This window comes from Schistocerca piceifrons, chromosome 9 (genome assembly GCF_021461385.2).
Source record: "Schistocerca piceifrons isolate TAMUIC-IGC-003096 chromosome 9, iqSchPice1.1, whole genome shotgun sequence".
NCBI classification, from domain to species: Eukaryota; Metazoa; Arthropoda; class Insecta; order Orthoptera; family Acrididae; genus Schistocerca; species Schistocerca piceifrons.
The window spans coordinates 106,847,227-106,873,775 of NC_060146.1; positions in this window are offsets into that span (position 1 = coordinate 106,847,227).

Here is a 26,549-nt window from a genome sequence, read left to right on the forward strand (position 1 = left end):
GACACTCAGCGCCACATGGAACTGGTGATGAGCAATATTTGTCTGGACCGACTCGATTTACACGCTGAAAAAACAAAATACAAAATCTATGCCAAATTAAAAATGGTTCAAATGGCTCTGAGCACTATGGGACATAACATCTGAGGTCATCAGTCCCCTACAACTTAGAACTACTTAAAGGTAACTAACTTAAGGACATCACACACATCCATGCCCGAGCCAGGCTTCCAACGTGCGACCTTAGCGGTCGCGCGGTTCCTGACTGCAGCGCCTAGAACCGCACGGCCACACCGGTCGGCAAAGGGCTGAAGGACTGTTGATCCTGAACCGTATGTAACGTTATATTTTCCATAAGTCTTGAACCCAGGGAAAACAACAGATAATGTCGCAGCATTCTTGACAAGGACAACGTCACATGTCAAGAATTAAACAGCTAATTACTTGACGGAGAGAAACACTGAAGCATTGCCCGTGTTTCCCTTATTTATTACCTAACGACATCTATTTACTCCCTTTGGGGTACATAGAAAACTGCATAGACTTTTCTCCCACCTCAAGAAATGGTGGAATTCTTAAAAATCTGCCAACGATACAGTTGAAATTATGGTTCCATAATTGTCTTTAACGCATAGGAAAGGGTAAAAATTAAATGTCAGGTGCACATATTTTGGTAAAAACGAGACGAAGTGCACCAAAAAGTAAGGTTTCTTTGTATAAGCTTAAAACGTAACATTCGCATTCATTCTACAGTTCTGTAGAAAAAAATTCAAGTGATCTCCAGGTTCCGCACAGTTCCAGCAATTGATAGTCGCTTTGCCATATGCTCTCCCATCTTCCCGCCGTGTGCATTTTTATCCGATAATCCGACATCTCCTTTGAGAATCTAGCGTTCGATATTTATTCCTGTAAAGTTAATGAACACAGTTTCGCTACAGGAAATGAATAGTGGTTTTTAGAACCGAGGGCTTCCTCTCTGGAGATTTTCTGTTTACAGAGCGGTATTTGCCCGGTTGTCATGTTCCATGTCGAGCGAATATTCATCTCGCGAAAGTGGAAATTTGATGAAATGTATTTTCCTTGTTACGCTACGATGCTACTCCCGTGTATTTATACAGTTATCGTATATCGCAGGTGGTACCAGAAGAAACGCGAATGCTGTTGGTCGACATGGAGAAGAGTGTGCACATTAGATTCAGTGCGAACGGATTCGAGCAGTTCAAATATACGATTTTCGAATGTATGACTTAATATTGTGATAAAAAATAAATAGATTCAAAAACTAAGTAATCTACACTTAAAAGTCAAAACAATATTACCACTGTGAGGAAGTGCGTTGGACATTAGCAGCGGGTGCGTGTTGAAACCGGAATCTGTGGAGACTGGGAACATCCCCATTCTTCCCTCGTTTTCTGCTAAGCCAAGCCTTAGTATTATTGTGCAAAAGGGTATTAAAAAATTTTACATTAATTTATTACTAATGCGGTTTAGAGAAATAGCCCTAGAGGTATTCATTTTATAGCCCATGTTTAGTGGATTTTTCCTTTTTTCTTGTTTTGTCCATACCATCTCATCCTAAAATAATAAAAACTGAGAGGTTGCAGTGGAAGAGATTTGTTTCACTGCCTCAAAGACGAAGGAGCGCTCATAGCTCCTTACATTATACATATTAGAGTCTATGTTTACTAGAGCGTTTTGCTCAAGTGATGGTTCTTGTCATATCCCTGAATACCTACCATTCCTCCTCGGACATCCTGTATACTTTCCGTGCCGCACAGCATACCCATAGGAAGCATTTAGTCTCGTCGTAGGCAGTGGTAATAATGTCAGTGTCTCTTACCCAAGCTGAAAGCATTTAATATCAGAAGAGACATTTATCAACACAAATTTCCATCCAGAGAATGGTTGAAACATTGTATCGGAAAACATTTATTCTTGCAGACAGTGAAAGGAACTGAGAACTTAGCATTTCGCTGGAAATTTTATTGCCGGATGATCTGTCCAGGAACGACTAACAGCATTATTTCTGTCACTAGCTTTCTCCCACATTACAGGGGAGGTACTGGCACAGATAATCCTGTGAGAATGGGTCATCAGTCGTGCCTGGATAGCTCAGTTGGTTGGAAACCAAGGCCCTGGGTTCGGCTCCCGGTAAGGCACAGAGATTTCATTTCACAGGAAGTTTCTAAATAATGCACACGCCATACCGATACGGAGCGAGTATTCTTTTTGGCCCGAAATATTTTGGGTGACATTTGTCATACGACGTCAGTGCTACATTAGGAAGTTGCTCATAAAATGTATTTTTACTTGTTTACATTGAAAACAGCTTTACAGTGTGTGATGGAGTGTACGTCTGGTACTACTGACACGTCGCCGTTCCTTTTCCATTTGCAAATGATACGCTAGGAGGTCAATTGTCCGATGCTTCTGTATGAACTCTATTACCTCTGAGTTTCTCTACCTGATCATTCCGCTATGTGAACAGGAGCTATTCCGTTTTCAACCACTGAACAGTCGCGAAATACAAACCATAATAAAAACGAAAATGTTTCATTTGGAGCAGATAACTACACCTTGCAGCTACTTCTCTACATTGCCGCCTCTTCAACTTCGACATACGTTCCAATACCGTCGTGATAAAAGGCAACCGCCTGTGAATTACCCCAAGTCACTACGCTGGTCTGCAGATCGTTGTCGGTGCCAAAATTCAATTCTCACAGCCAGTGGTTCATGTGAACGAAGAGACGAAAATCAGATGGAGCCAATTCCGGGCAGTGTGACGGATGATGAAACACTTCCCATCGAACACGCTGCATTAATGTCTTCGTTGCTCTTGCCGTGTGCCGCCGAGAATTCTCATGAAGAAGGAAATGCATGACAGGTGCGTTACGCGGGCTGAGTGAAATCAGGCGAAATTTCTCAGCAGGAGTCCATAGCTGGGGGAAGACACTATTTTCCAGGCATGTTTATCTGTTTACTGTGCATTCAGAATTGAATATTGGGGCGTGATGCGATATACAGTCATTCCAACACATCTGCCCAAAGCTTCGACAGATTTTCCTTATGGCTATGGCTCTCAATTCACGATCCATCGGATGTTGAAAAAAGAAAAAGCCCCTGTATATTGTAGAAAGTAATACACTGCCAGAAGAAAATAGTACAACATTTCAGAGGTTTCCAGTTCACTGAAGATTTATTACTGCAATGATCATATCTACACATGTATAGCAGAATCCTTTCTGAGGTACCAGGTATTGACTGATGGTGAAACACTCTAATTAGTACATGGTGTAGCCTCTACAGGTGGCAATACAAGCGCTGACTTTGGCATCCAGTCTACCGTACAGGTGGCGAACACGGTCTTGGGGTACGTCATGCCATGTCTACTCGACCTGTACACGCAGTTATGTAAGTGTTGTTGGCTGACGAGTCGTAGAAGTTACTACTGTCCATAACATTCCACAAGTACTTAATTGGAGACAACTCCGGAGATCCAGTCGGCCAGGAAATTTGCTACACATCTTGCAGAGCGCGTTGAATTCCACAGCCCGTGTGTGGTCAAGCACTATCTTGATGGAATAACACATCACTTTCTCAACGGGTTACCTTCCATTCAGAAGGCTGTTGAACTCAGCGACTGTTATATTGACTTGTAAATAATAAATTTCAGATGTCAGTCGTCCTTTTTAAACTTTATTGGCAGATCTAGATTTCAGCTGGAAGCTAGCCTTTCTCAATGCACTATCACTGTGGATGAAGACCGACCAACATGCATTGCATGCATTGATAAAAAATGATAGTGCATTGAGAATGGCTAGCTTCTAGCTGAAATCTAGATGTGCCAATAAAATTTAAAATGGATGACTGATGGCTGAAATCTATTATTTACATCACTTTTTTCTTGCAAGAAGGGCAACAGAACTGGTCTAGAATTCTGTTTGTACTAATCGCTGGTTAGCGACCCTCCAGTAAAACCAAAGCTGAACGAGAGTTGCAGCTTATCGCACCCCAAACCATAAGGCATGGAGTTGAGCCAGTGTGTCATGGAGGAATGCACTATGAGACGGCGCTCAGCAGTTCTACGTCGAACGCGCAATCGACCATCACTTGCGAGCAGCCAAATCTGCTTTATCGCTGAAGAGCAGAAGAGCACGACGTGCCAATTCATCTTCCAACTCATCTTCTGACGGCAGCAGCCCAGCGGTACACGTAATGCCTTGGCGTTAGTCGAAAACGGGATAAGCTGTGCGTGCCGGTAGTTCCACCGCTATTAAGCGGTTCACAAGAGTTCGTGATGGCACGTCTGGGATCACAAGCCAGCTTATATTTTCTGTGATTTCTGTACGTTCTGCCATTACTGGCCTTACAGTACGATGACCCTGGATGGCACGTGCGCTGCGTTGATGCCGAAAACTTCGTCTTCAGGTGTGAATGTTCACGTGACCACTGATACCAACATCGTTGAACAAGTGGTTCAGCACTTCCAGTTTGTGTGGCAGTTCTCCGAAAGGACCATCCTGCCACTCGGAAAGCCACAGTTTGACTCCTTTCAAAAGCACCCAGTTGGCTGTAGGAATCCGGAGTTGGTCTCTGTATCATGGTGGAATGCTTGCTTCACACGTTTGCAGCACCCTGGGCCTTTCGGCTGTAAGCATTCTCTATTGAAGTGTAAGATACATGAGACGTTCTCGTAGCTGTGGCACTACGCACCACGCTCTCTGTTGGCGGACGACGCTTAAACTGTTATCAGTACATCCACTGTCCCCCAGGTGAGATGTGCCGTCACCATACCGAAAACAACGCCTTATTTCCAGATGTACTACTTTTTTCCGGCATCGTATTTTAGTGCACACATCCTAATCGGAATTTAGACAGTGAACCAGTGCCTGATGCACAACGCCTGTCTTGTAGCATCTTTACTGATATTTGTTAAGGATCACTGTGTCATGCCAACTAACCACCGCTTAAAGAAGTGCAGTGCTTTACGTATGTTCTCTTGGACCTTTTCTATCTTTTCTGTTACTCCATCGTGACGAGTGTCATAGACTAACTAACACAGTGATATTCGATACGCTGAGGTGGTGCCTTGCGTCTCCAGGGTTATTGATGTTGGCAACTGCGACAGCGTATCTAGTCTATTACGGTGATCAGGAATTATTCAGTAGGTTACCATTCTTTCGAAGTACCAACCAGTAAATCAGACCGTCATATCATGAAGTATTTACGGGTAATACTGTGAAGCAACATGGAATGGGATGACCATGTAAAAAAATGTCGTAGAGAAAGCGAATGGAGGACCGGGATTTGTTCGAAGGCTTTGGGAAATTGAAATACATATTTTTAAAGGAAATATTGTACAAGAGGCAAACCACTTTAGAGTGTTGCTCCACTATTTAGACTGCTAATCGAGTAGGCATGGCAACAGACATCCAATGATTTTAGAAACGCATTGCTAGGATAGTCACAACTATACCCACAGGAAGGTGCAGCAGAAATGGTTGGAGAACTTAAATGGGAAGACAAGAAAGGAGACGCAGTTCTCGACAGAAGACTGTTTAGTCAGTACGTTGCAGTCATCATGTATCTTACCTAGAGAACATGAGAGAAAATACGATACATACAGGGACATACAGGCGGCCATCGTTCCCAAGATCAATATATTAGGTTGGTTCATAAGTACGTGGCGTTTCTGTTTTGCATGTTGGTATTCCGATTTCTATGGGTTTATTCATCGATTATGATTTTTTGCTTTTTATTGACTGTTGCTATTTGAGTTTACATATTGTCATTTTATCGTTTGGAGATAGTGAATGGAGCTGTGGGCGCTAGAAAATCGAGTGGCAAGTGGAGAAATTGGAAAGTTTCTGACATATTTTTCTGCTTGAGTTCATAGTGGGGTGACAGCGGCTGGCGGAGCCATAAACATTCATGCTGTAAGGATATTGTCATTGAACAGAGACTGGTAAGAAAATGGTTATCTCGTATTAAGGAGAATCGTTTCGACATACTAATGTCAATCAGGAAAAATTTCAAGGTTTTATGAAGATGTCTTTTTGGTCGTCAACAATTGGCTTTGAAGAGCACTGACAATTATTTCTATCCTGTATAGTTACTGGTGACAATAAAATAAGGAAAATAATGGAATGGTTGAGCCCACACAATGCACCAGTTCTCTGTGCAAAGTCCCGCGCGCTTCCACAGATATACGTCTGATGGAACTGCGGCATTGTGGTGTATTAGGAAATGTAATCACACTGCTGACGTTTATTGTCAGCAACTGAGACGTCTTGCACTGGTAAACCAAGAACAAAGAGCAGGAAGACTGCGTGAAGCGATACAACTCCACTGCATTATTCAAGACTGAGAAAAAACACTATACAGGAGTTCTGTTGGGAAGTCACTCCACAGCCACTTCGTTCACCCGATCCTGCGCCCTCAGGTTTTCGCCTTTCCTGCTCTCTGTCTCAGTGGAGCACATATGGGACATCATCGGATGGTAACTCTAGCGTCAACCAAAAAATGCCTCTGAGCACTATGGGACTCAACTGCTGAGGTCATTAGTCCCCTAGAACTTAGAACTAGTTAAACCTAACTAACCCAAGGACATCACAAACATCCATGCCCGAGGCAGGATTCGAACCTGCGACCGTAGTGGTGTTGCGGTTCCAGACTGCAGCGCCTTTAACCGCACGGCCACTGCCGCCGGCTAGCGTCAACCAGAAACACCATTAATCGTCCCTGTGCTGACCGATCATTGGCAACAATCGTGGAAGTCCAGCTCACAAACTGATATTCAACACCTGCACAACATGCACGATTGCATCCTTGCATTCATCAGCTTAAAGGTTACACCTGTTACTATTCGCTCCTACATTAACCCGTGATCCAGCAATTTTAATCGTTTGAATATGTTAATTACTTTGGGTGTTGCGATTTATTTTCGCCTGTGTATTTGCAAGATGTAGTGTATGTATACAACATATGAAGTCTCAAGTGGTAATGGGGGAGTATCGGAGCGTTTGCGACTTAATAGTCTCCTGCACGTGGCGTGCAGACGACAGGAAAAGTTGGTGGGAGCAGGTGTCGGCTGCGCTCCTCCAGGCGACACTAGCGCCGCCGCTGTCCCCGCCCAGGGCCGCATTAATCTCCCGCGGGGCGTAAATCTGGCGCCGCGGGTCGCGCACTTTGTCACGCCACGGCTGCCAACCTAATCCTAGCCGCGGACTCCGTGCGCCTGCACGCCAAGCCGTATGCTTCCCGCCGCGCTAAGCTGCTATACCGGTAGCAGCACTCGCAGGCGCTCTGTGTATGTGTACTTTCTCCACGCTGTCAAAACTATAAGGATCGTTAATCATGGAAACAAAAGTAGCCACAGTAAAATGACCTCGAAGTACTTGTTGTACACATGCAAGACATATACGAGAGAATGCGTATGAGCTAATTCTGTAATACAACAACATAAATACTATCCTTGTCCTAACGAGCTCCAGCAGAAAAATAAACATGAAAAATGAGACTCCACCACTAATTAATTATTTTGCTGTGAACTGAGAGATACTACCCCAGGCTTCCGACTATAGGAACATAGTCGCCTTTAAACCCTGTGACAGCGACTACTGTTGATTTTCGCGAAGCAATATTGATATGACAAGTCATAATAAAATATGCTGAAAGGTTTCCGAGACTGTACACATTTAAAGTACACTGTTATTTATTTTCCGTATTGTTTAGTACTGTACAAGGTTAACATACGTTTGCAAATAGAAATGTTAGTAAATATTACAATGTAGGCTATGCAAAGTATCAATAGAAAAATACGTATTATAACACATTAACTTCTGATAATCAGGGAGCAGCTAGAGCACTACCGTCACAGAAACCGTAAATACACGTTGCCTACATATTCTTCATTAAGCAGATGTGTGGCTGTGTGTGTACAGACACAGTTAACCGAAGCTTCTTTGTGATACACTCTCAGTCTCTTGTACTGTTTCACTTACAACACACCACAGCCAACTGCATGTCCAATGTGCTAGTTTAATTGCAGAAAAACATCCCGAGCAAAGAGGCTGAAAACAACGAGATAGACTGGGCTAGAATAAAACGACAAGAAGGCTGCATGGATAAGACACATATATGCCCACTACTAGTCTAAAAACAGAGCTACATTAAATGTATTCCATTTTAGAAAGCTTTCGGAATGGGACATATGACTATATGAAGCAATTCGCTTTAAGTGAGCGTTCCTATCATATACTTGAATACTGCCGATTAATCCTGGGATGACACACGGTGATTCACCTGCCACTATCTATGTGTGCTATGCGAACTGCAATGCCTCCTAAAGCCCCGAGCGAGATTTTCATATTCTGTCTCCCGATATTCATGTAGAATAACTGAACAGGAGATTTTTGAAGGAAATTAGATGTAGCTAAACTTAGTATTGTGATAGGCTTTCGCTGGATGCCACTGTTTCCCAGTTACTCAAAAATAACGCGTTCGAAGATCAGTTTTGTAAGTTATTATTGAATGAAAACTATGTCCTCTAGCGAAAACGTATCCCAGTAAAAAAATGTAGCTACCGAAATTTTCTACAAAAAGTCTTCATTTTTTCTCTGGGACTAATAGAGTGTGAATAATGAGCGTGAGAACACGAATATTTCTTCCGTGGTTTTTGAAGGTGTCGCAAGTCGAATTAAATCCATAGATAGGGGCATATATATATATATATATATATATATATATATATAGAGAGAGAGAGAGAGAGAGAGAGAGAGAGAGAGAGAGAGAGAGAGAGAGAGAGAGAGGGGGGGGGGGGAGAGAGAGAGTGAGAGCGAGAGAGAGAGAGAGGGGGGGGGGGATGGAATAAATGACAGTGCATGAAACAGAGCCGGCCGCGGTGGTCTAGCGGTTCTAGGCGCGCAGTCCGGAACCGCGCGGCTGCTACGGTCGCAGGTTCGAATCCTGCCTTGGGCATGGATGTGTGTAATGTTCTTAGGTTAGTTAGGTTTAAGTAGTTCTAAGTTCTAGGGGACTGATGACCACAGATGTTAAGTCCCATAGTGCTCAGAGCCATTTAAATTCTTTTTTTTTTTTTTTTTTGAACCATGAAACAGAGAAGAAACAAAGTGTACACCGGCAACAGAAAGACAAGTGTTTTTAAAAACAAAAATTACACAGATGGAAAAAAACCGCACCTAAAAGTAAATAATGTATAGTAGGTAATTTCGGGAGTGTATTAGTCTAGGTAACATAATTAAGTCGTTAACATTGAAACGTAGCAGGGTAACGTAGGTGCGAGGGAAGCCATTCAACATGTTCTGATACAATAATAACCGGAATAATCGCCAGAATGTTCATTGAAGGCATGGCAACGTGCATGAATTGTTTTGTACAGCTGCCGGATGCCAGTTTGGAGGACTGAGTTCCATGCCTGCTACACTTGATTTTTTAATACGGAGACGATTAATGGCGTTAACCGTTGATGCTGGAATTATTTGATGATGTCCAATATGTGTTCGATTTGATACAGATCTGCTGATTGAGCTTGCCAACGCAAAATGTAGAGCATGCACCAGAGAAGCAGTTCTGAAGTTGCAGTTGTTAATGGAAGCAATACTAAAGAAAATTGTACGTTCATAGGATTTGCCGACCTGACTAAAAGCGTTCTATAATGTCAAACCGTTCTAAAATCTGAGGAAAACAGTGGTAAACCACAGGGAGAGGCGTGTAATATGCAAGACGAATAATAAGAGTGGAAGACCAAGAACGAAGTGCTGAGATGAGGAAGGCTGTAAGATAGGGATGTAGTCCTTCGTGCCTACTGTTCAATCTACGCATTGAAGAATCAATTATGTAAATAGAAGATAGTTTGTGCAGTGGATTTAAAACTCAAGATGGAAAGATATGAATCATAAGACTCTCTGATGACATTGCCATCCCGAGTGAAAGTGACGAAACTCTACAGTAACGTAATGAACAATCCAATGAGTACATAAATTGAGAGTATGTCGAAGAAAGGGTAAAGTAAAGAGAAGTAGCAGTAATGAGACCAGCGTGAAACTTCACATCGGAATTGTTGGTCACGAAGTATGAAGTTAAGGAAAATAACCAATGACAGACGGAGGAAAGAGAATATCGAAAGCAGTCCATCACTAGCAAAACGGGGTTCCTGTTTAAGAGGAGTCTGCTAGAATCAAACATAGGGCTTGATCTCAAGGAGGAATTTCAGGGAATGAGCGTTTGCAGCACAGCATCATGTGGTAGTGAAACATGGGCTATGGGGGACCTAGAACAGAATCGAAGCATTTGAGATGCGGTGCTAGAGACGAATGTTAGAAATTAGGGGGACTGGTAAAGCAAGCAATGAAGAGGTTGTACGCAGGTGGAAAATTTGGACAAGAAGAAGGGACAGGGTGACAGGATATCTGTTAAGACGTCATGGAACAACTGCCATGATATTAGGGGAAGCTACAGAGGGTAAAATCTGTTGAGGAAGACAGAGATTGGAATATAACCAGCAAATAATTGAAGACGTAGGTTGCAAGAGCTACTAATTAAATGGTCGGCACAGGAGAGGAATTCGCGGTGGACCGCTTCAAACCTGTCAGAAGACTGATGAAAAAAAAGTGTTACTACAGCAGTCTCCACTCACAAAGGTACTGAGATCGAGGCAAAGTGACGTAAAACATTGTTGTTAGTGGCCATAATAGGAGTGCCAATGACGTTTAGAATTCAGGTGAAGGCTATTGCTACCGAACTTGGAGTTTGTCCAGAAGCATTCCTACCTACCGAGCAGAAGAATAGGAGGAATCTGAATGTGGTAGGCCAGAGGCGCCCTGGAGGTTCAGAGCGACTCGTCAGACTGGCCGAAGCTTCTAAGCTCTAATGGACTCGTGGGTCTATGGGAGAAATACAGCACCTCCACATTCCTTAAAAACCCGCGTTTTTGTATTCGGAGGGCGTTCTCAGTAATATCGTTGAGGCGCTGACTCTGTGTCTCTCATGGTCAGCCTCCGTCTAAGCTCCGGCATGTCTGTTTTTCTCACCTGCAGTGCTGCTCTCGAGCCTGTCGTTAACATGCTTCTTGTGTTCGCTAAAACTATCAGCTCTCATTCCATAGATTCAGCACTTACTTCTGTTGTGCAACCGATTGCCTCCATAGCTTTATCTGACATTTAGAATTAGCCTACAATGTAGCAGTTGCCGTGATCGCTAATAAACAGAGTTAATCAGATCCCCGAATTCCATGAGTGTTCTGCTGAAATCATCCTGTCGAGTCCAAAAATCCACGCCTCTCGTAGGTGTCCTGTGGCATTGTTTCGCGCTAATCCAAGTCATTAACCTGCCTTTGCTGGGATTTCTATTTCTGAATTTTCTCCTGATCGCTCGGAAATTGCAGACTGACCTCAAAGCGCTTGTCTTCCCTCGGTACTTTGTTAGGACACGACAGCAGCAATTGTGAATAACTGCGTATGAAATTAATAACTAATGAAATATTTTTCTGTCATGTTAGTGTGAATACAATACGAAATCACGTGCAATGAAATCGTCACGCTACCTTACAACGCGAGACAGCATTGTTACATCTGTAGAAGGCCGAAAGTAATCTCATCTTGTAATCTGTACTGATAATTATTTATAAGAAACAATCTAAAAGCACTAATGAACAAGATACAGAAATTGCTAATTGTGTAATAAAAAAAATTTGCGGGATAAGGAATCAAAACTCTCCCTTTTCCCAGCCAATAAATAAATTTTCAGTAATTAATAATAGTTGAGAGAAGTGATTGAACAGATAGAAACTTAAAGCAAAAGGTTAAAGAATAAGGTTAAAGAAACCTAAGTAAGAGTAATAACGGGACAAGAGTTTTTAGTGGTTTGCTTGTGAACATGAACAAACCACTTTCCCCTCCGTATTGATGGTGCTAGTTCATATCAACTTCAAGGACAATTATCTGCTGCGTATTGAATGAATTGGGATTATAACACTCATTTTGTATCAGTGATTAAATATTTCAAATCTGGCCAATTTTTAATAAAATACCCTTAATCAAGAGCCCCAGCACGCAGTAAGTACACTACTAGCTATTAAAATTGGTACACCACGAAGATCACGTGCTACACACGCGAAATTTAACCGACAGGAAGAAGATGCTGTGATATGAAAATAATTAGCTTTTCAGAGCATTCACACAAGCTTGGCGCCGGTGGCGTCACCTACAACGTGCTGACATGAGGAAAGTTTGCAACCGATTTCTCACACACAAGCAGCAGTTGACCAGCGTTGCCTGGTGAAGCGTTCTCGATCCCTGAGTCAACACATGGATTCGTTTGCAAGACAACAACCATCTGCACGAACAGTTCGACGACGTTTGCAGCAGCATCGACCATCAGCTCGGAGACCGTGGCTGCGGTTACCCTTGACGCTGCATCACAGACAGGAGCGCCTGTGATGTTGTACTCAAAGACGAACCTGGGTGCACGAATGGCAAAACGTCATTCGTTCGGATGAATCCAGGTTCTGTTTACAGCATCATGATGGTAAGATTCGTGTTTGGCGACATCGCAGTGAACGCACATTGGAAGTGTGTATTCGTCATCGTCATACTGGCGTATCACCCGGTGTGATGGCATGGGGTGCCATTGGTTACACGTCTCGGTCACCTGTAGTTCGCAATGACGGCACTTTGAATAGTGGACGTTACATCTGAGATGTGTTACGACCCGTGGCTCTGCCCTTCATTCGATCCCCGCGAAACCCTACATTTCAGCACGATAATGCACGACCGCATGTTGCAGGTCCTGTACAGGCCATTCTGGATACAGAATGTTCGACTGCTGCCCTGGCCAGCACATTGAAAACGTCTTGTCAATGGTGGCCAACCAACTGGCTCGTCACAATACGGCAGTCACTACTCTTTATGAACTGTGGTATTGTGTTGAAGCTGCATTGGCAGCTGTACCTGTAAATGCCATCCACCCTCTGTTTGTCTCAATGCCCAAGCGTATCAAGGCCGTTATTACGGCCAGTGGTGGTTGTTCTGGGTACTGATTTCTCAGGATCTCTGCACCCAAACTGCGTGAAAATATAATGACATGTCAGTTCTAGTATTATATATTTGTCCAATGAATAGCCGTTTATCATCTGCATTACTTCATGGTGTAGCAATTTTAAGGGGCAGTAGTGTAGATTTTCCGCAAGCCACTGTACGGTGCGTCGTGAAGGGTACCCTGTACCACTGCTTATCATTTCCTTCCCTCTTCCACTCGCAAATCGAGCTAGAGCCTGATATCTAATATCTTGTCTCCTTGATCCTTACGCGAAATATATATTGACGGCAGTATCATCGTTTGGCAGTCTGCATCAAATCCTTCTCTCCAAATATTTCTCAATAGCGTTACTCGATAAGAGCGTTGCCTTTACTCCAGGGATTCCCATTTAAGTTCCAAAAGCATTTCCGTAATAATTGCATGTTGTTCGAAACTCCCGGCAAAAAATCTAGCACTCTGCCTCTGAATTGTTTCAGTGTCTTGCCTTAATACGACCTGATACGGATCCCAAACACTGGAGCAATACTCAAGAATAGGTCATGCCAGCGTCTTATATGCGGTCTCATTTACAAATGAACCACTCTTTCCTAAAATTTTCGCAATAAATCGAAGTCGACGACCCGCTTTCCCTGTAACACTTCTCACAAGCACGTTTCATTCCATATCTGTTTGCAACGCTACCCCCAGATATTTAAACGACTTGACTGAGTTAGAAAAAATGGTTCAAATGCCTCTGAGCGCTATGGGCGTTAACATCTATGGTCATCAGTGATGTGTCGACAGAAGTGCCGACACAGTGTGATCTGAGGGGACCGCAATGCACGCTATAAACACACGAAGGATGGCGTGAGGTCTGAAACAGGATACGTAATGAATGCAATAAAGAAAAGTACGTAGCTTTTGGAATACTTGTTGTATACATCGTTCTTGATGAGACATGCTTTATACGATAAGTATGTAAGGCTAATGGCGCCTTGCTAGGTCGTAGCCATGGACTTAGCTGAAGGCTATCCTAACTATCTGCTCGGCAAAGGAGCGAGGCTTCGTCAGTGTAGTCGCTAGCAAAGTCGTCCGTACAACTGGGGCGAGTGCTAGTCCGTCTCTCGAGACCTGCCGTGTGGTGGCGCTCGGTTTGCGATCACTAACAGTGGCGACACGCGGGTCCGACATGTACTAATGGACCGCGGCCGATTTAAAGCTACCAGCTAGCAAGTGTGGTGTCTGGCGGTGACACCACAATCAGTCCCTTATAACTTAGTACTTAAACATAACTAACCTAAGGACATCACACAACACCCAGTCATCACGAGGCAGAGAAACTCCCTGATCCGACTGTGTTAAGTAGGACACTAGTAGTACTGTATCTCAACATTACATGTTTGTTCTTCCTACTCAACTGCATTACCTTCTGTTTTTCCGCATTTAGAGCTAGCTGCCTTTCCTGACACCAACTAGAAGTTTTGTCTAAATTGCCTTGGGTCTTGCTACAGTCACTCAACTTTGACCCCTTACCGTGGACCACGGCATTATCAGCCAACAGCCGCAAATTGCTGCCCATCTTGCCCGCCAGACCATTTATGTCTACAGAGGACAACAGCGGTTTTATCACACTTCCCTGGGGCACTCCTGACCATGCCCTTGTCTCTCATGAACACTCTCCGTCGAGGACAATTTATTAGGTTCTATCACATATCTGCGAACCTATGCTCGTACCTTCCTTCACAGCCTGCAATGGGCACCATCTCAAACGGTTTCCGGAAATCTAGAAATAAGGAATTTCCCTGTTGCACTTCATCCATAGTTCTCACTACATCAGGCAGAAAAGGGATAGCTGAGTTTAGAACGAGCGATGCTTTGTAAAACCATGCTGATTCATGGATAGAAGATTCTCAGTCTCACGAATGGTTATTATACTATAACTGTGAGTATGGTCAAGGACACTGCACCAAACCCAAGTTAGCGATATTAGTCAGTAATTTTGCGAGTCCTGCGCATTTTTTCAGTCACTTAGGGCTTTGTGTTTGGCGAATGATTCACTATAAATGCAGGCTAGGCAAAGGGCCAGTGCCGTAGAGTACTCTCTATAAAATCGAATTGAGATCCCATCCTGACATTACGATTTATTTGCTTTCAAATCTTTCAATTGTATCTCTGCGCCAGGGATGCTTATTACGATGTAAATCATATGGGAGCCTCTCCGATGGTCCAATGACGGTGTGTTTGTACGCTTCTCCTATGTGATTTATTGAAAATGAAATTTAAAACTTCGGTTTTCGTTTTTCTGTCCTCAACATCCACACCAGACAGGACAAGAAGGATTTATATAGAAATATTGGCCACCTCAGCGATCTGATATAGGACCAGAATTTTCTCCGGTTTTCTACCTGATCTTTTCATAAGGTGTAACGGTTTGAGTAATTTGTTTTTATTGAGACGCCTGGCAGCGTACCAGCCAAGCAAACTACAGCGTCATAACCAGAGTCTGTGGTACTGAAGTTCAAATAATGTGCTGTTCGCATACAGAACATTTTGTAATTGATGATGGTGCATAAAGCACTGCAACTGGTAATATGTAAATAAAATTAATTTGCGGTCAAGATGGAAAATGTTCATGTTACTAATGATATTTTAGGACTATACGGTTTCAAGCTCGCTCTCTAGCGTCAGTTTCCTAAAGCACTTCGATGCAAATCTCATAAAAGACTAAAAAAGCTAAAATTTAGAATATTTACTAGGACTGTTAAGTATGAAGAATTTCCTAGTAGCAGACATAGCTGTCTATTAGCAGAGTACGAAGTGTGGGGGTATAGTAATTGTGAAGTCGTCAGCTCGAACCTTTTTGGTTGCAGAATTCTACTGTACTTTTATTTCTTATTTATCGTCAATCGAAAATGTCAGTTAAAATTACTGAATTGTAATCTACACGTATTAATATAAGTAACGTCTTCGTATGTTTAATTACCACAACCATGAAAATAAGAAAAGCCCACGGCCTTGCCGCAGTGGTAACACCGGTTCCCGCCAGATTACAGAAGTAAAGCGCTGTCGGGGTGGGCTAGCACTTGGGTAGGTGACCATCCGGTCTGCCGAGTGCTGTTGGCAAGCGGGGTGTACTGAGCCCTTGTGAGGCAAACTCACGAGCTACTTGATTGGAATGAACACGAAAAGTTAAGTTGCTCCAACTAGATTCGAAGTCATCAGCTTCACTATTATTGGACTTTTACTCAACGAGTCAGTTACCAGCATCTGTGTATTAAGCTTGAAATCTGCTGATTCTTAGAGGTGATGTATGTTTAAGAACTGCTTCATACTGTGTTAGGAAATGGATGTTGCGTCCCCACCTCCAAAAGCTGCAAGTATTAAAAATAATCGAAGATGGCCACATTGTATGGTCCACTAATGACCGCTGCCTAACAACCATAAAACCAATGTCATTGAGGCTACGAATAGAGGCTGGACGAGTTTAAGTTAGAGAACGAAGAACCTATATCCCTGTTCTCTCTGATGATAGTTCCCACAGTACGAGGCAAGACATCAACCAGAAAAATATCCTTTACATCACTCGCTAAATACCAGAAAATCGATGTCAGCAAGGGTATACGCACCAGCCGACGTATTCTGAGTTGCAGAATGTCTTCCCACAGTAGGACACAGCAGGCAGATAGAAAAAATTGTTGCCGCCCGCTTAACTTCCAGAAAGCCGATGTCACCCAGAGAGTAATCACCGACACTGAATTGCTGCGATGTATTATCGATGTGATCAAGGGTCAGAAAACTCGACGCTTAAAGCTGAGGTCTACAAGCATCACTTCACTTACAGTATAGGACATGTGTTCCAGAAGAGGAGAACTGAATATAGTAAAAATCAAACAACACATATTTATTTGTTCCTTGTATTATTTAGTTACGTAAGATAGGAGAAAACGTACGATTCTACAACTGTAAAAGTATTTTTTAGTGGAATATAATATCCACTTTCTAGAAATGTTTCCACTTTATATTAAAAGGATTTCCAGTGGATTTATATTTCCTTGTCTCTTCCTTAAATTTGCTTACCCTTTCGTGCGGTCATACTGAAAGACAAGCACCTCTATTTCTCCTACAAAAATACGTACGTAGTCACGTCAAAGTTTTTTGCGTTACTTGTTTTCACACTTCTGTTTTTCGTTAACTGAAGGATGTAAAACGCTTTGCCGCTTAGCTGATAATGATGTCAAGTTCATAGTATAAGAACTGTGACCATCTGTGTTCTAAGAACTCTTTGCGTATTTTCTGTCTCTAAATAATTGTTGTATTGCAGCAATAAAACGCCATTTCAACTTACGAAGTCAGTATTTATATTAAGGTAATTAACAGATCTGCGACGAGGTCGTAAAATAACTTCATGTATATAAAAGAGAAGCGTAAAACTGGCCATTTTCTGCTGTTTTAATGTTTTTAGTTAAGCGGTTTTAAGCTTACAAGGCTATCATCACACTATAGGATACAGTCTGATGGTGGCATTTTAAACCAAAAACCTGTGAAAGTAAGGAAATTAACACTGTATAAAATTCTGACCTTGGTGCTTGTTAGATTCCCTGTAAAAACCGGACATTTACGCATATCTCTTTGTTGTCTGTCAATCTGTTTGTTAAGTTCCCTTTCTCTCAAGGAACTACATAAAGAAATGCGATCTTTTTTAATTTAAAATTAAAACTTAAAATTAAAACGTTCTCAAAAGTCTTGGAATTTAGGGGACTGATGTCTTCCTGTATCGGTATCGCTAACTGGATGCATGAAGTATGTTTATACGTAATTAATCTTTAACATAACCCTTACTGTGCTAGTCGTATTCGCAATTGGCCAATTTTTCATTCATAAAAAGAAATACTTCGGTATGTCCACCTTTGGTATGGACAACAGTGGCTACACATCGTGACAAGGAAGCAATGAAGCCTTTGTAGGTCATTGGAGGGAAGTGGCACACAATCTGCACACACAAGTCACCTGTTTCCTAATTCCAGGGAAGGGGGGAGATGGGCTTGGACACCATGTTCAATCACATACCAGATGTGTTCCATTAGGTTCAGATCTGGTGAGTTGGTGGGCCAATACATCAATTGGAACTCGCTACTGTGTTTCTCGAACCACTGCATCACACTCTTGGTCTTGTAACATGGCACATTATCTCATTGAAAAACGCCAATGTCATCTTGAAACATGATCGTCATGAATGGGTATAAATTGTCAGCAACCAGTGTACTGTACTCCTTGGCCATCATGGTATCTGTACACGAGCTCCACTGAGCTCATGGATGCCTACGAGAATGTTCCCCAGAACGTAATGGAGCCGAACGTCCGACATCTGTGGGGGGGCTGCCTGACCCACGACGTCGAGACATGATTTCACCACAGCACTCCACAGACGTTCTGTTTCAAAGTGCTCATGCTGAGCCTCCATGACATAACAATCTGTCCTTGGTCAAACTCAGACAGATCGAGCGCCATCCTCATTCTACACACGGACAGATTGCTCACTGGTACAACATATATCGTGCATGTGTCTGACTGGTACTCATTCTTCGCCAGGTGATACTGCTATCGCCTGGATGGGTTTATATCTATGACAGGTCAGTGGTCATAATGTTCTGGCTGATCAGTGACTGTATCTATTGTGCAAAAAGTGATGGCAATAACACTGCAAAAAATATTGTGTACCACTGTAACATTTAGGTGAACAAATTATTTTCTGTAACATGTTGCCTTTCCCTGCTTTAGTCACATGCAGTACGACTCCCCGTGTCAATTGGCCCCTCAGGCGCCGACCATGGGGACTCGCGTCCTTTGCAGTCGCTGGCAGCATCTCACCTCTCGCCAGCTCGGCAGCTGTGACCCCGGCCGATGCGCTGTTGCCAGACGTCGCGCCGCTGGCAACAGGTGGCCGTGGCGACGGTGCTGCCGCCGCGACCCCACACTCTGATCAATGCTCCGCAGGCAGCCGGCTGGCAGGCGCATCGGTGGAAGTGTGCCACGTGCTGCCTGACGATGGGCAGGGCCGCTGAAACGACGCCGTCTTGGTTTCCCGATCTCCCACCTCCTACTTACTGTACCTCTACGAGAACTACAACTATAAAAATACTAAAAAAATGTTTGTCTGTATTTTGATTTTCTGGGTCACAAGTATTGTGACTAGTTTGATACAGCCTGTATCAAATTTGTCTCCATGTCAGTATCTCATTCCTGGAGTAGCACTTGCGCCCAACGTTCTGAGTTATTTGTTGAATATATTTCAGTCTGTGCTTAGGCTTACAGTTTCTACCATCTACAGTTGTCTCAAGAACCAAAGATGTTATCCCATGATGATGTAACACATGCCCTATCATCCTGCCCCTTCATCTCATTGACAGTTCCATGCAGAACATCCACCTTTCTTATCTTATCAACCATCTGTCGTTCTACAGGACAACACCTCATAGGCTTCCACTCGCTTCTCTTATGGTTTTCCCACAGACCATGGTTCATTTCCATACAGTGCTGGGCTCCAAATTTACAAGGCCTATGTTTGATTCTAGTAGGCTCCTTTGACCAAAAATTCGGTCGCTACACTGATAGTACACTATTTACTGTCTGTCAAATACTATTCCACTTCTGGCACAACAGAATTCCTTGACTTTTGTACTTCTTGGTCCTCAATATTGACATTAAGTGTACCCAGAGTTTATTTTCTAATTCTCCTCATTACTTTCGTTTTCCTTCGTTTTACTCTCAATCCATATTCTGTACGCTTAGACTGTTCATGCAGTTCAACAGGCGTTGCAGTTCTTCTTCACGTTCACTGGTGATACCAATGTCATCAGTGAATCTTAGCACCGATATCCTTTCACTCTGAATTCTGATACCACTCTTGAATTCTTTTATTTTCATCACTGCTTCTTCGATGCAAGGGCGAAAGGCTGCATCCTTATTCCCTTTTTAATCTGAGCACCTCATTCTTCAGTTCCCAAATTTATTTGCCTCCTCTGCTTCTTATGCATTAGTACAGTGCCGCTATTTCCCTATTGTTGAGACTGCTTTTCCGGATAAGTTGGAATATCTTTCACGATTTTACACTGACACATGAAGAATAATTGATGTAGTTATCAGTCATATTTATTTTCTTCAACAACACGTTTCGAATGCTTATAACCCGATTTTTAAGTTGATCTGTGGAGTACAAGAGAATTTCTTTTCCTTGATATACCCAGTTGTCTCCAACACACTACCAATTGCTAAAAATTAGTTATTAGGTGTCTCTTGAAATATGACATTGAATTAATGCAGTACAAGTAATAAAGAGGAAACTAATATTTTTTTATTTTATTGGAACGTTACAGATGTAGCCTTGTTATAGTTTATAACGTATTCCTTTAGTACAATGCCATGATAAGTAATGACACATAATAACTAGTCTGTAGTGAAATAAAGTTCAGGCCAGAGAACTGGTTACACCCAGGAAAAAACTGCTCTTATAGGCCAGTGATGAAACTGAAATCGTCGTGGAAGAAACTAAAGGTTATCGGCAGATATAATTGTTTTAATTAGGCTATTATACAGTGAGCAGTCGCTGTTTTCGAATAAGAGTCGAGTAGGGAAAACATAATGCTCTAATCTCGCGTATGTAAGTTACACACAAGTGCATCATCTTTTGTCTTATAAAATAGTCACCGATTGTTGATACAACGGGACATTCATATTCAGTCACACATTGAAGCATATTGACTCTTGAGTGGCCACGATAGTCAAGGAAACGTAGCTGAAGGTTTCCTTTGGCTATCTGTAAAAGAACGTAAACAATTAATATGTTTTTATTACGCATATTCCTATAGCGCTCTATGTTGCGAACTTTCGACAAGCATAAGGTGCTTGCACCAATATGAAGCACAATAAGGTACTTAATTGTTATGGACGAACGTTCTCGATGCGTAGTGTTATACTGATGGAAGCAATGAATACAAAATAATTATTAATATATATCAATGACTGTGAGCATAAACAAATAGTTACATTTTTAATTATTTCCTAATCAACGGTCTATAATGATTTCAGTTACAAATGATGGCTTGTCATGGTAAGGAAAAAATATCTACCGTTCATCTGGGAAGTTTCAGGTCCTCGATTTCGTGTCGTGGTTACCAACATATATAGCTATTATGTGCAACCAAAATTTCGGTATGCGATGGAGGGTACTTTAGGTACATTACCAGAAATCAGTGGTATCTGACCACTGACTTTTAGTATCAGCCGCACGCTACTCGGGTAGCAGAGTACTTGTGGCGTGCACATGGTGTTTTTTTTAGGCTAGGCAGTAGTGCGAGGTGTGCTGATGAACACTCACCAGTCGACGTACAGGCAGGGAAAACAGGACTCGCTCAGTGTAAAGACACTTCAGCTATCAAGATATTAGTAGTAAATTTTCAGAGTGTTCGGTATAATGTTCCTGAATTTACTGCCCTCCAGGAAGCGTGTAGTGCGCAAATTATTCTAGGGACTGAGACCTGGCAGAACCCTGAGATAGGAAGTTCTGAAATATTTAGTGAGGGTTGGAACGTGTATCGGAAAGACAGATTAGATATCGAAGGAGGTGGTGTCTTCATTGCAGTTGACAAAAATATTGTGTCTACTGAGGTCGAAGTAGAGTGTGATTGTGAAGTTATCTGGACACGTTTAACAGGGCTAGGAGGAATAAAGTTAATTGTTGGGTTTTATTACCGGCCACCGGGCTCCACCGTGACAGTTCTAGAATCATTGAAAGGGAGTCTACACTCTGTATCGCAGAAGTATTCGGATCATGCTGTATTAGTCGGAGGTGACTTCAACCTTCCTAGTATAGACTGGGATGTCTATGGATTCATTACAGGTGGTACAGACAATCCGCGGTGTGAATTACTTTTGAACACATTATCCGAAAACTGTCTTGAGCAGCTAAATCGACAGCCAACGCGTAATGGAAATATTTTACATCTGGTAGCCACGAACAGACCAGATCTCATCGACGATGCCAGTGTTGAGACAGGGATTATTGATCATGATGTTGTCACTACGACTATGGTTAAGAAAGTTAAAATGTCGGTCAAGAAGACTAGGAGAGTAATCTCACTAGAAAGAGCAGATAAGCAGTTGTTAGCATCCCACTTAGTAAATGAATCGACTTGATTTACTTCCGGTACGATGGACGTGGAAGAATTATGGGCAAATTTTAAACACATTGTAATTCACGCATTGGACAAGTATGAGCCGAAAAAGTGGGTTACGGGCGGAAAAGACCTAACGTGGTTTAATAGAGCAATTCGGAGAATGCTCAGAAAGCAAAGACAGTTACACTCGCGGTACATGAAAGATCGGGAGAATGAGGACAGGCAAATTTTAGTAGAGATTCGTGTTGCTGTAAAAAGAGAGATGTGCGAAGCATTCAACTACTACCACCGTCATACCTTAGCAAAATATCTTGCTGAAAACCCAAGATAATTCTGGTCTTTCGTAAAATCGATAAGCGGGTCGAAGGCTTCCATCCAGTCACTCACTGATCAGTCTAGCCTGGCAACGGAAGACAGCAAAACGAAAGCTTAAATTTTAAATTTAGCATTTGAGAAATCTTTCACGCAGGAGGATCGTACAAACATACCGCCGTTTGAGTCTCGTTGAAATTCCCGTATGGAAGACATAGTGATAGACATCTCTGGGGTTGTGAATCAGCTGAATGAGTCGAAAATAAATAAATCGCCAGGTCCTGATGGGATTCCAGTTCGCACATACGTGGTGTGATCAAGACTGACTTTTAGAAGGAAAAATACACGTGATAGTTTACAAAATAGCATCGGCAGTAAGAGTTACACAGTGGGAACTGCTTCAGTACTTAACTTCGAGCAGCCACATTACCACTGAATGCAAGCCACAGTGATCCAGAAATAGGGAATCGAATACGGAGTAATCGATGAAGCTCGACCTTCCTATAGCAGGCTGGAAAGAACTTAGAGCCATGAGGTCGATAGCTCTGCACGTTTCTTAGGGTACACAGCTGCTTACACAGTGCACTGAGAAGGCACAACATGTCTGCATTACCAAGCAACGAGTGGCCAGGTCAGCTAAAGCATCGCAGACCACAGAGACTCTGCACTGACTTTCGAAGTTTAGGGCCACAAGGAGAACGTAGCAACGTTCAATAGGACAAGAAGAAAGGAACAGAAGATTACACCTGTGCAGGAGAGCTAAAGAAGAGTATTAAAGAATGCTGTCGTAAATAAAAATAAACAATGGGAAAATGTGTTAGAAAAAAAAAACAATTCTGTGTATGGTGGCATCCCTACAGCTTTGTTACAGAGAAAGTAAGAGGTCCAACAGTTTTGTCCACCATCGTAAGAGCAGATGCTGACAGCGAACTAGAGGGACTCGGCAGACAGTCTGTTTGGCTCGTTTTTACCTGGTGACGATGCTAGTGCCGACAATGGAGATAATGTAGGTCTTCTCTCGAGGCTTGGAGTTAGACTACAGCAAGCCAAATGTGGTGATACCTTTTCTATCGGAGGAGGTAGCAGCTGCGATCGTCACATTAAAGAACAATAAGGAATAACAATACGGAATATATCAACATGACGTAAAGAGGATAGCACCGTGTATAGTGTCATACTTGCTCTCTTTAACGAAAAAGTTGTACAAGGAAGCATTCCCGCAAGCTATAAAGTGTCACAAGCAGCAAAACCCACAAAGGGTACAGGATACGGATCCGGCTGCTCCCAAGAACTACACACTGGTATGTGTGTTGAACGGCCTGGCTAAGGTTCAGGAGACCCATGTTGTGCGATTGGTTGCAGGACAGTAGGGAACTCTTGGGATCCAGTGCAAAAACGGTTTCCGGGGAGGTAGGTCTATTGATGACGCAATCAGTTGTCGATGGCTTCAGAAGTAATTACTGGAAGGAGCAGGTGCTTTCGACAATGTCCGATGGCCGGTGATGTTCAAGTGTCTCAGGGATCTGCTGTTCCCATCCTTTCTATACAACAGATTTCTAGCTCACTGTTGACTGGTTCGCAGGAAAACAAAAATTTCCTAAAAACTAAAGGCAGTCCGCAAGTCTCGACAAATGGTCCTATTCTCTGGAACTTAATTACTGAACCCCTCATTTTTCTCCGTAACGAGAACACTCCCAGTGCTGTAGTGGCGTACGGAATCGTAGTCCTGGTGTTGGTATCTGTGGACTCTCGGGCCAAAGGGCTTGTGTGGTCAAGCGGATGCAGCTGTGGTATTCAGATAACATGCTAGCAATAGCTGCGTACAAAACTACGAACGTATTGATCAAAGGCCAGCTGTACAAATAAAATTAACAACACCTCCTATCACGCAGCAACATCTACAGATATTTGGCAATCAAATATGATGAAAGGAGGAAATTAAAGGTATCAAAGATGAAGAAAAATGTACTGACAGGACTCGAACCTGGATTTTCCGCTCTAAGCGAGCACTCGCATAAGCACTTTGGCCATCCAAGCATGCTTTCCATTCTACTCAAATTCCTAACTTGTCACAAACTACTTCCATGGCACCCTCTGTGCATTTTCATCATTGGTCGCAGCATCTCGCTTGATTTCTGCAAGTCGAACCAAGGGTATATCGACACTGTAGATATAGCAAAATGCAGTCAAGGCCTATACAGGGTGAACATTAATAATACCAACAAACTGCAGGGACTGATTCCTGATTGAAAATAGAAGAAAAAAGGTTTCATCAACATGAGTCCGACAACATACCGTCCTGTAACACAATACAAAACTGCATCGCACCCACGTCACAACAGATGTTCAGAGTGACCTCCATGGTATTGCAGCTGTTAGGGAGAGTCAGTGCTGCCATCCGTGATACACATAATCGTACTTTGGCTTACTTCATATTGGCGGTCACTTGCCTGGAGCATGCACTAGATATTGTCTCAATATCTCATAGATCCCAGTCCTCCAAATCTGGTGTACGCATAATCCCCCACGATTTTGCACGTTCGCTGCCTGAAAGGACCCATGATCACACAAACGCCCAAAAAGGTTTGAAATGTTGTGCTATGTGGTTGGTGTCTGTGTGGGTACTTGTTTTAGTATAACCGTGCTGCCTCTCGACCGTTTCCATCTGCTTGGCCTTACACAAACACCAACTCTGCTTATTCCCGACATGAAACCAGACCATTCCGCTGCTTACAGTGCATTGCGTCAATCACACAGCCTGTACCATACAACACACGGCAAGTGGTCTGATGAACTGTCATTCACCAGCGGCATCTACTGTGGCAACGATGTATTCACTACTTTTTCAGTCAGTAATCAGTCCCTGCAACTTGTCGGTTTTATTAACGTTCACCCTGTATATTACTATTATACTACGGTCGCAGGTTCGAATCCTGCCTCGGGCATGGATGTGTGTGATGTCCTTAGGTTAGTTAGGTTTAAGTAGTTCTAAGTTCTAGGGACTGATGACATCAGATGTTAAGTCCCATAGTGCTCAGAGCCATTACTATTATATGTGTGGTGTATCTTCTTTGACATGCGTTCATTGGAGCAGACACCACACTATCATGATTCAAGGGCGTATATATACATGATGAAAGAAAAGTAGTGATGTCAGCCACATGAGGGCACTGAAATAATTGAATGGCGACACGTGGAATTTTGTACAGTACTGGGATTTTCAGCAGGTGGTCGCCTAACAACTTCGCGTATCAGGGCACTCTTCCCATCCAACACTATGTCCGACGTCTTGCAGTAATCATGCAAAATATTTGGAGGAGTGAGGGTGGTGGGCAGGGGGGCGCTAAGGGAATAGAGTGTGGGGAATTGAATGGCAAGCATGCTCGTATAACCAAACCTGTTTAGGCAACCACTGGGGTGGAGTGGTGTATCCGTATCAGGTCCGACGAAAAATTTTCATTTGTTGCCATCGAGTTGTGACATTGTCCTTATGTAGCTGACATCACTATTTCTCTGTCGTCATTTATATATACGGCTGTGGCATCATGACAGTGTGGTGTCCGTTGTTTTGAGGATGTTTGCAAGAACAGACACCACATATACATTGGTACGTCAAAGAAACTGGTATAGACATGTGTCTTCAAATACAAAGATATGTAAACAGGCAGAATATGGTGCTCCGGTCAGCAACTTCTGTAGAACACGATAAGTATCTGGCGCAGATGTTAGATCGGTTCCTGATGATACAATGGTAGGTTATCAAGAATTTAGTCAGTTTGAACGTCGTGTTATAATCGACTCACAAGCAAGGCATCTCAGATATTGCGATGGAGTGGTGATTTTCCAGTACGACAATTTCACGAGTGTACCGTCAATATCAGGAATCCAGTAAAACTCCAAATCTCCAACATCGCAACGCCCGGACAAAGATCCTGCAAGAATGGCTCCAAAGGCGACTGAAGAGAATCGTTCAACCTGAGAGAAATGATATCTTTCCGCAAATTTATGTAGATTTCAATGCTGGGCAATCAG